The sequence below is a fragment of the Trichomycterus rosablanca genome, chromosome 3 (assembly GCF_030014385.1).
Source record: "Trichomycterus rosablanca isolate fTriRos1 chromosome 3, fTriRos1.hap1, whole genome shotgun sequence".
NCBI classification, from domain to species: Eukaryota; Metazoa; Chordata; class Actinopteri; order Siluriformes; family Trichomycteridae; genus Trichomycterus; species Trichomycterus rosablanca.
Genome location: NC_085990.1, coordinates 44,879,516 through 44,889,983, shown reverse-complemented (window position 1 = coordinate 44,889,983; position 10,468 = coordinate 44,879,516).

The following is a 10,468-nucleotide window of genomic DNA, read 5'->3' as shown; positions in this document are numbered from 1 at the left end:
ACACACACACACTTTAATTTAAAGTAGCTCCAATTGGCTTGACTGTACTGGGAGAAAACTCTTGAAGACACAAGGAGAACATGCAAACTCCACCCAAGAAAGGACCCTGGCCACCAGGCCTGAAAATCAGACGCTGGCCTTTCCTGCTGTGCCCATCATGCTCACTCACTTTTATAACCGCTCATTCAATTATGGTCGCTGGGGGGGCTGGAGCCTATCCCAACTTTTCAATGGGCGCCAGGCATACAGTAACACCCTGGATGGGGCGCCAGTTCATCGCAGGGCAGGCACACACACACACACACACACACACACACACACACATTCACCTATAGGGCAATTCAGTGTCTCCAATTAACCTGACTGCATGTTTTTGGACTGTGAGAGGAAACCAGAGCTCCCAGAAAAAACCCACGCAGACACGGGGAGAACATGCAAAGTTCACACAGAAAGGAGCCAGACTGCCTTCTTGCTGTGAGACAGTGCTACCCACCGAGCCACCCGCCCCTCATGCTGCCTCCAACAAATTTTAAAGGAACATAACCCAGATGAAATTACAAATAGCCCAGATAGGGTTTTTTTATAGTAATTTATAATCAAATCTATAATAAAGATGGGATGTTATTAATGTGGAGTTTAATTATAAAAAAAAAAACAGATATAGCCACTGACATCATATCCAGTAGTTCAGCAGACAAAGAAGAGGTTTTAAGAGGCTTTCTAGTGCATTCAACACCATCAGGCCCACTATACTGAGGAACAAGATGGAGAGTGCAGGGGTGGACCATAAACTCACCACATGGACAATGGACTATTTAACAAACAGACCACAGTATGTGCGGCTCAAGGACTGCGTTTCGGACACAATCCTCTGCAGCACTGGGGCTCCACAAGGGACAGTCCTGGCCCCATTCCTCTTCACCCTTTACACCGCGGACTTCACCTATAACACAGCAACCTGTCACCTTCAGAAGTTCTCCGATGACTCGGCTGTTGTTGGCTACATCCTGGATGGAGACGACAGTGAGTATAGGGAACTCACCAAGAACTTTGTGGACTGGTGTGGACAGAACCACCTTGAGATCAACACCAGCAAAACAAAAGAGCTGGTGGTGGACTTTCGAAGGTCTAAACCACATCCACTGAAACCAGTGAGCATCCAGGGACGGAATATTGAGATTGTTAACTCCTACAGGTACCTGGGTGTTCACCTTAACAATAAACTGGACTGGTCGGATAATACACAAGCCCTGTACAAGAAGGGCCAAAGTAGACTCTATCTGTTGAGAAGGCTCCGCTCTTTTGGAATACAGGGGGCCCTTCTCAGCTCTTTTTATGACTCGGTGGTGGCATCGGCCATTTTCTATGGTGTTGTCTGCTGGGGCAGCAGCATGACAGCAGCAGACAGGAAGAAACTGGATAAACTGATTAGAAAGGCGAGTTCTGTCCTGGGCTGCACCCTGGACTCGGTGGAAGCAGTGTGGGAGAGAAGGATGATGGCCAAGCTGTCATCCTTAATAGAGAGCACTGATCACCCACTGCATGAAACTGTGACTGCACTGGGCAGCTCCTTTAGCGACAGGCTTCTTCACCCGCGTTGCTCAAAGGAGAGACATCGCAGCTCCTTTCTTCCTTCTGCTGTCAGGCTATACAACCAGCACCGTCCCAAACGTAGACAATTACCATCACAATAATTCACTTGGTTTTTAGTACTTCTCTGTGCAATTACTTTTAAATTATGTGCAATACTTGCTGTACCTGCTGTACTTTGTGCAATATTTTTTTATAACTGTGCATTTGGTTAACTTCATCTATAAATACTGTTTATATTTTTGTAATTTTTACTTTTGTAATTTTTTTGTAACTTTGCACTTTACTGCAATACTTTGTGCAATATTTCTAATAACTGCAATATTTGGTTTAACTTCCTCTATAAATACTGTTTATATTTTTGTAATTTTGACATATTCTTACTATTTAGTATATGTGTACATACATGTAAACTTTTTGTAATTTTCTATTTTTTGTATTCTTGAAAGCTGCTGTAACACTACAAATTCCCCCCTGTGGGATAATAAAAGGCTATCTTATCTTATCTTATCTTAAACAGGAGCTCTGACACTGAGAATGCCATGTCGGTATCATCTCATCCAGTAACACCTTTAAAACATCGGAAACAGAAAGGTAACCAAATCAGACTGTCTGCACTAGCCCTTGGATTAATTGCCATATGCATTAATATACTTTTTGTTGATTTTTGCCTTGTTTCTGGTAGGATTTTTGGGATCTGGTGTAAAATCTTTAGTTTTACCTGTGTCTCATTACCAAAGAAAAGTAATCATTGAAAGACACCTTTTTTTTTTCTTAACAGATTTGCACCTGTTAAGAAAGACATCGAACATGTCCCACATGTTCATCAGCTATAACAATAAAACCACCTCCTTGTTTCTACACTCACTGTCCATTTTATCAGCTCCACATACCATATAGAAGCACTTTGTAGTTCTACAATTACTGATTGTAGTCCATCTGTTTCTCTACACACTTTTTTAGCCTTATTTTACTCTGTTTTTCAATGGTCAGGACCCCCACAGAACATGTATAATTTAGATTGTGGATCAGTGTGTGTTGTGCTGGTATGAGTGGATCAGACACAGCAGCGCTGCTGAAGTTTTTAACCGTGTCCACTCACTGTCCACTCTATGAGATACTCCTACCTAGTTGGTCCACCTTGTTGATGTAAAGTCAGAGACGATCGCTCCTCTTTTGCTGCTGGTTGATTTGGTCATCTTCTAGACCTTCATCAGTGGTCACAGGACGCTGCCAACGAGGTGCTGTTGACTGGATATTTTTGGTTGGTGGACTATTCTCACTTCAGCAGTGACAGTGATGTGTTTAAAAACTCCATCAGCATTAATGTGTCCTATCCACTCATACCAGCACAACACACTAACACACCATCACCATGTCAGTGTCACTGCAGTACTGAGAATGATCCACCACCTAAATTATACCTACTCTGTAGTGGTCCTGTGGGGGTCCTGACCATTGAAGAACAGGGTAAAAGCAGGATAAAAAAGTATGCAGAGAAAAAGATGGACTACAGTCAGTAATCGTAAAACTACAAAGTGCTTCTATATGGTAACTGGAGCTGATAAAATGGACAGTGAGTTTAGAAACAAGGAGGTGGGTTTAATGTTATGACTGATCAGTGCAATTATTATGATAAGTGTCTAACCTGACTTATACCGGTTGTGTTTCAATTACTCAAATACCTTCTGGTTGGGTGAAAATGTAATAGATAGGGGTTGCCACTGCCAATATAAATTGTAATGCCTCCGATTGCTATGCCTATCCCGATTATACATTACCCCTGTTAGTAAAAGTCGCATTGCTGATTTGCTATCTATGCATCAAGCACCACCTGTTACCTCATGTTAGCTACAGTGCAATTTTACTGTCAGCATGACTGATTCATGGCAAATCGTCTTGTACCCACGATAGTTATACCTTCACACTTTAGCCCATGTGTTGTTAAAATAGGCCACTACAGGGCCACCACTGACTATGTTTTATTCCAGTAATGGACCATTTTCAGCACCATAAACGTTATAATTTAATATTAGTGTATTCTGTACTGCTATAAGTGCATTCAATGCTGCAGCATTAAGGGGTTTTAAAACACTGGGCGCTTGTGTGGTGAAGTGGTCTAATGCTCTTGCCCACTCCTGCTCCAGCTGTGATGTTGCCCAGCAGGGCATCCATAGAAGCACAGTTGGAATTTTGAGAGAGGGAAAGGTTGAATAAGTTCCTCATTGCTGCTGCAATTCCTAATTCCTCTGCTGGCTTGTCAAGGGACGATCGATTTACGAATACTAGTGACTGACTCTCTGTACGCAATACTGCTCTCCTCACCTCTGGCAGGTAAAAAAGGAAGCTGGCAACTGTGGCAAGTTGGAGTCAGGTCGTGATAGTCTTCAGTATGCCACAGCCAGGGTGGAGTTAGCAGTGGTGGAGAAAGTGGTGTCTGAGAGATCATGTTCAGCTTAGGTTTGCCCTAAGGGGTCCTGGGTCCTTTCTGTGTGGAGTTTGCATGTTCTCCCTGTGTCCATGTGGATTTCCTGCGGGTGCTCCGGCTTCCGCCCACAGTCCAAAGACATGCAAGTGAGGTGAATTGGAGATACAAAATTGTCCAAGACTGTGTTCGATGAACCTTGTGTATTAAGTAACTACTGTTCCTGTCATGAATGTAATCAAAGTGTAAAACATGAAGTTAAAATCCTAATAAACAAACTAGCCCTAAATTGCCCTGTCCCAACTTTTTTTGGAATGTGTTACAGGCCTGAAATGCAGGAATGGAGGTAAATTAACAATTGAAACAAAGTTGACCAGACAAAACATGAAATATCTTGGATTCATACTGTCTGCATTGACAAAAAAGTGAAAGTAAATGTAAGAAACACTGTGAATTTGTATTTGCATTTTCCATTCTGTTCCAGCTTTTTCTAAATTGCTTAAAATAAATTGAATGCCAACCTGACAAGCTGGTTTTCTATACTGGCATTAACAATTTCAAAATATAGCCATGCTAATTCTGTCTGTAAAGTAAACTCTGAGAAAAAAAGACACCTATGAAAAATAGTCAAACCAACCAGGAAATGAGGATTTGCAACTTGGACTCGGTTAAGCAGTCTGTTGTGTGAAACCAGGAATGATGCAAAGACCTGCCATCAAATCCTCAAGACAGTTTAACAACCATCTGCGTCCCTGAGCTGCTTCCATTTTTACTCCCTCTGATCTCAAAGAAAGTTACATGAAAAAGGCTTGATGATTACTTTTCGATTACCAGTTGCCTGCATTTATTTTGGAAAATGAGACAATATCTGCTAGCTAATTTGTTGCCGAGCTACTGGGATTGGTCTGTTGGGTATTATTTCCATAGATAGTACTTTCCCAAATTGCCATTGTCACACTGGCATGGAACATTGCAAGTATCTGGGGATAGATTAAATAAAGCCTTACAGTTTATGTCTGGAGGTTGGGTGATCACATTGGATAAGGAAGGTGTGTGTGTGTGTGTGTGGGGGGGGGGGGTGTCATGAAAATAAAGATTTCTTTCCCCTTAACAGTGCAGAAGATTATATCTTTATTCCACCTTTTTTCTCTTTGAGACAGAGCTGGTCAGCAGCATCTACAGTACTGGTTTAATGTTAATATGACTAAATAAGCATGATAGAAATGGGTGTGTCAGTGAGGGCTGTTAATGTCCATCTTACCTGACATACATTGTGCGTTATGCTATGGACAAACCAAGTTATTTGTAAGAACAACAAAACACACATGCACTGCCTGGTAGTGTTATTGAAGGCTAATGAGTAAATGCAGACACTTTATAACCAAGTATTCCAGGTCAGCAGAGCAGTAGGTGTTAACTAAGACAGAATCCATGCACCATGTTTTGTTTACATAAATGCAAACACCATCACCGCGATTCTTACCCAATGCTGTTGCTACTTTTGTTTGTTTATTAGGATTTTAATGTCATGTTTTACACTTTTGGTTACATTAATGACAGAAACAGTAGTTACTCATTACACATGGTTCATCAGTTCACAAGGTTATATCAAACACAGTAATGGACAATTTAGTGTCTCCAATTCACCTCACTTGCATGTCTTTGGACTGTGGGAGGAAACCGGAGCTCCCGGAGGAAACCCATGTGGACAGGGGGAGAACATGCAAACTCCACACAGGAAGGACCCGGACCACCCCACCTGGGGATCGAACCCAGGACTGCTGCTCTTGCTGTGAGGTGACAGTACTACCCACTTAGCCACAGTGCCATGCTGTTGCTACCACCACAAACAATAATGTATATATTGTATAAATCTGCTATACTCATATACTCTATTTATTCTTATTCATTACTCATTCATTTAGCCATTTTTGTTCACTGTTCATCACTCTGTAATTATATACTAGTCTATACACTGTACAATTAGCATTACCTGTTTAATATTCTTTAACTTGTGTCTTCTCGTTTCACTTATCTGGTCACTTCTGCACTTTAACTGTAATATATGTAAATAATCTCTATTGCACTTCTGGTTTGATGCTACTGCGTTTCATTGGCTCTGTTCTTGTACTCTACACAATGACAAAGTTGAATCTGATCTAATCTAAATGGCACAGGCTACAATTATTAATTAATTCATGTATATGAATAACACATTCCAACTCAGATGGTCTTTTTCTCGGTTTGTATTTTTATATAAAGTCATACTGGTATGAGTCCCAACTCATAGCCAGTTGCTAAATCCTTTATTTACCAGGATATGATTATATTTGTCAAGTGTTCACTTAAAAGATTACTTTAACAGCACACTTGTCAATGTTTTATGAAAGATATCAAATAAACACCAGCTCCCTTTTTTTATTTGTGTTCAAACATTTGACATGTCCTCTTACTACTTCCTCCATATCCTCTGGTTAAATGGTTGGTGTATACTTCAAACATATACTTCATGTGTACTTCAAAAAAACATTTAATTAAATGACTAAGTGAATAAATAAAAGAGAAAACACAAAGCATGTAGTCTTAAGTATAAGGAAAGAGTCACAGAGAAGTCATACATCACATAATAAATCAAAGAGAACGCTTGAGGTCTAAAAAGCAGGCAATACCTTAGCTATAAAAAGTGTTTACATAAAAATCTGTCTATCTGTCTGTCTATCTATCTATCTATCTATCTATCTATCTATCTATCTATCTATCTATCTATCTATCTATCTATCTATCTATCTATCTATCTATCTATCTATCTATCTATCTATCCATCCATCCATCCATCCATCCATCCATCCATCCATCCATCCATCCATCCATCCATCCATCCATCCATCCATCCATCCATCCATCCATCCATCCATCCATCCATCCATCTTAAAGACCTAACAGAGGAAACTAACTTATAGCTGGTAGCAATTTAGAGAAGCCTGGTAAAAAAGTATAATATGAAATCATATATTTCAATAATTTTCATTGTAATTTCTTGTTCTGTACAACTTCTGGGGAGCATTATAGCTCTAGAAAGCTCTTCTGTGTCTGACTGTACGAGATTGAGCTGATTTGAGGCTCCTGCTGCTCAGATCTTTTGGAATGGAAAAGCAATTCCACAGTCAGGCTAGATTTAGATCCATCCCCCCATCCCTCCATTCCTTTATCCCTCCATCCCTCCATCCATCCATCCATCTCTAATTAATCCCTTTTACTGAATCAATCATTTTTGTTTGCACTCTGTTGTTGTTGGTGTTTACAATTAATAAGTAAAGCTTAAAAATTGGCCTGCTACGGACCCCATAATTACCAGATTTGAACATCACTTAACTATGTATTAAATGTATGTACCTTCTATAAATAACCAGAATGTGAACTAAAATCCCCCTCTGTGAGAATTGGTCAATGTGTGTCAACCTGTAATAGAAGCAGTTGCATAATGAAGTGATTAGTAAAACTAATGAATTGTTTAAAGCTTTTAACCCCCACTAGCTTTCACATTGATATGGTATACATGAATAGCTTCATAATGATACATTTAGATTTCCACAAACTGTAGCCTATAAATAAATGCATAATTTAAAAGTTTATTTGTAACATTATTGGTTAGATTAATAAACAAAAGGCAAAGACCTAACACGAAAACTAACAACTGGTAGCAATTTAGAGTAGCCAATTCACTTGATAAAATGTATAAAATAAAGTTATACACTGATCAGCCATAACATTATGATCATCTCCTTGTTTCTGCACTCACTGTGTATTTTATCAGCTCCACTTACCATATAGGAGCACTTTGTAGTTCTACAATTACTGACTGTAGTCCATCTGTTACTCTGCATACATTTTTAGCCTGTTTCTTCAATGGTCAGGACTCCCAAAGGACCACTACAGAGCAGGCATTATTTAGGTGGTGGATCATTCTCAGCACTGCAGTGACACTGACATGGTGGTGGTGTGTTAGTGTGTGTTGTGCTGGTATGAGTGGATCAGACACAGCAGCGCTGCTGGAGTTTTTAAATACCGTGTCCACTCACTGTCCACTCTGTTAGACACTCCTACCTAGTTGGTCCACCTTGTAGATGTAAAGTCAGAGACGATCGCTCATCTATTGCTGCTGTTTGAGTTGGTCATCTAGACCTTCATCAGTGGTCATAGGATGCTGCCCACAGGGTGCTGTTGGCTGGATGTTTTTGGTTGGAGGACTATTCTCAGTCCAGCAGTGACAGTGATGTGTTTAAAAACTCCAGCAGCACTGCTGTGTCTTATCCACTCATACCAGCACAACAAACACTAACACACTCTGTAGTGGTCCTGTGGGGGTCCTGACCATTGAAGAAAAGCATTATGGTGGGATAACAAAGCATGCAGAAAAACAGATGGACTACCGTCAGTAATTGTAGAACTACAAAGTGCTTCTATATGGTAAGTGGAGCTGATAAAATGGACAGTGAGTGTAGAAACAAGGAGGTGGTTTTAATGTTATGGTTGGTCAGTGTATATTTAAATAATTTTCATTGTAATTTCTTGTTCTGTACAACTTCTGGGAAAGATTATAGCTCTAGAAACCTCTTCTGTGCCTGACTGTACGAGATTGAGCTGATTTGAGACTCCTGCTGCTCAGATCTCTTGGAATGGAAAAGCAATTCCACAGTCAGGCTAGATTTAATCCATTTCTGTTAGTTTCACCTTCCTTTCCTTCTGCTTCGTATGTTTGTGATGGCCCGATTCAGAAGCAAAATGAGTCGCCATTAAATCTTTTTCATTGCTCTGAATGGTCCCTTCTCCGTTCCCCAGCTGCTCTTCTCTGCAGGAGAAGTTGTGGGGCGTCCATGAACATTTGCATGTGTGTTTCTTGAGCTTTGAGCAAGAAAATACAACGTTTACAGCAGTTTTATCTAAATCTAAGAGAGATTGTGTTTCTAAATAAATACAAAACCTGTTTTCTCTATACCAGAAATGTTAGATTTTTTTTTCAGTTCAGACTCTGGTCTGTTTGTCCTAAAACAATGCATACTGAAAAATACATACTGAAAAATACATACTGAAAAATACATACTGAAAAATGCATACTAGGTGGATCTCAAATCTTCACTTGCTTTAGGTATACTAATTGCAAGTTTAATTTCAAAAGGTGAAAAGAGAAACAGATAAATGTTAATACATAAATTAAAGTTGGATTTTTAGCCAGGGGAGAAACATGTATGAAATCCATTCCTCAGTTATTCATTTATAAAATTATATTTTTTTTCCTGTAGAATTTTCCCTACTTCAAAGCAAAGAGAAAAGAAAAATATCCAATTTGAAGAACAAGTCGTGTCAGCTGTTTCATCAATTCTCTCGTATATATAAAAGCTTCTGAATAAATGAATGAATGATTAACTCAAATACACCGACTAGGCATAACATTATGACCACTGACAGGTGAAGTGAATAACACAGATTATCTCGTCATCGCTGCACCTGTTAGTGGGTGGGATATATTAGGCAGCAAGTGAACATTTTATCCTCATAGTTGATGTGTTAGAAGCAGGAAGAATGGACAAGCGTAGGGATTTGAGCGAATTTGACGAGGGCTAAATTCTGATGTCTAGAGGACTGGGTCAGAGCATCTCCAAAACTGCAGCTCTTGTGGGGTGTTCCCGGCCTGCAGTGGTCAGTATCTATCAAAAGTGGTCCAAGGAAACGGCGCCCAGGTGGCGCAGCGGGATATTCCGCTAGCACACCAGCACCGAGTTTCGAAACTCGGTGTTGCCACTGGTCAGCTGGGCGCCATCTGGCAGGCATAATTGGCAGTGCCTGCAGCAGATACTAATTGGCCACCAAAATTGAGTGTGCTAAATCAGGAGAAAAATGGGGAGAAAATGCATTAAAAAAAAAGTGGTCCAAGGAAGGATCAGTGGTAAACCGGTGACAGGGTCATGGGCGCCAAGGCTCATTGATGCACGTGGGGAGTGAAGGCTGGCCCGTGTGGTTCGATCCAGCAGACGAGCTACTGTAGCTCAAATTGCTGAAGAAGTTAATGCTGGTTCTGATAGAAAGGTGTCAGAATACACAGTGCATCACAGTTTCAGGGCTGTTTTGGCAGCAAAAGAAGGACCAACACAATATTAGGAAGGTGGTCAGAATGTTATGCCTGATCGGAGTATAGTTTACTATAGTTGTATTACGTATTACATAGTGGGCGGCACGGTGGCTCGGTGGGTAGCACTGTCACTTTCACAGCAAGAAGGTCCTAGATTTGATTCCCAAGTGGAGCGGTCAAGGTTTTTCCTGTGTGGAGTTTGCATGTTCTCCCCATGTCTGTGTGGGTTTCCTCCAGGAGCTCCAGTTTTCTCCCACAGTCCAAAGACATATAAGTGAGGTGAACTGAAGATACAAAATTGTCCATGACTGTGTTTGATATTTAAA